Source organism: Physeter macrocephalus, chromosome 11, assembly GCF_002837175.3.
Source record: "Physeter macrocephalus isolate SW-GA chromosome 11, ASM283717v5, whole genome shotgun sequence".
Lineage (NCBI taxonomy): Eukaryota > Metazoa > Chordata > Mammalia > Artiodactyla > Physeteridae > Physeter > Physeter macrocephalus.
The window spans coordinates 30,501,483-30,502,315 of record NC_041224.1 but is presented as its reverse complement, the minus strand read 5'-3'; the positions used below and the strand labels follow the sequence as shown (position 1 = coordinate 30,502,315).

General features: G+C 41.2%; 1 protein-coding gene and 1 non-coding gene across 11 annotated transcripts in view; both read right to left on the bottom strand.

Moving 5' to 3' along the window:
* The window catches only part of PRKCQ (protein kinase C theta), a 156,381-nt gene that overhangs the window by 88,460 nt on the left and 67,088 nt on the right, over nucleotides 1-833 (bottom strand). The gene's annotated exons all lie outside the window — the stretch shown is intronic.
* On the bottom strand, nucleotides 269-376 carry LOC114487258 (U6 spliceosomal RNA). Its single transcript, XR_003682216.1, has one exon. It is a non-coding gene; the product is annotated as a U6 spliceosomal RNA (small nuclear RNA).

Here is an 833-nt window from a genome sequence, read left to right as displayed (position 1 = left end):
TTACAATGGTGTGTTAGTTTCTGCTTTATAACAAAGTGAATCAGTTATACATATACATATGTTCCCATATCTCTTCCCTCTTGCGTCTCCCTCCCCTCCACCCTCCCTATCCCACCCCTCTAGGTGGTCACAAAGCACCGGGCTGATCTCCCTGTGCTATGCGGCTGCTTCCCACTAGCTATCTATTTTACATTTGGTAGTGTATATATGTCCATGCCACTCTCTCACTTTGTCCCAGCTTACCGGTCCCCCTCCCTGTGTCCTCAAGTCCATTCTCTAGTAGGTCTGCGTCTTTATTCGTCATCCTTGTGCAGGGGCCAAGCTAATCTGCTCTGTAACGTTCCAATTTTAGTATATGTGCTGCCGAAGCGAGCACTGTTGTTTGTAGATTGATGGTGTGAGGTGATACCTCATTATAGTTTTGATTTCCATTTCCTAATAATTAGTGATGTTGAGCAGCTTTTCATGTGCCTCTTGGCCATCTGTATGTCTTCTTTGGAGAGATGCCTATTTAGGTCTTCTGCCCATTTTGGGATTGGGTTGTTTGTTGTTTTAATATTGAGCTGCATGAGCTGTTTATATATTTTGGAGATTAATCCTGTGTCCTTTGATTTGTTTGCAAATATTTTCTCCCATTTTGAGGGTTGTCTTTTCTTTCTGTTTATAGTTTCCTTTGCTATGCAAAAGCTTTTACGTTTCATTAGGTCCCGTTTGTTTATTTTTGTTTTTCATTTCCATTACTCTAGGAGGTGGATCAAGAAAGATCTTACTGTGATTTATGTCATAGAGTGTTCTGCCTATGTTTTCCTCTAAGAGTTTTATAGTGTCTGGCC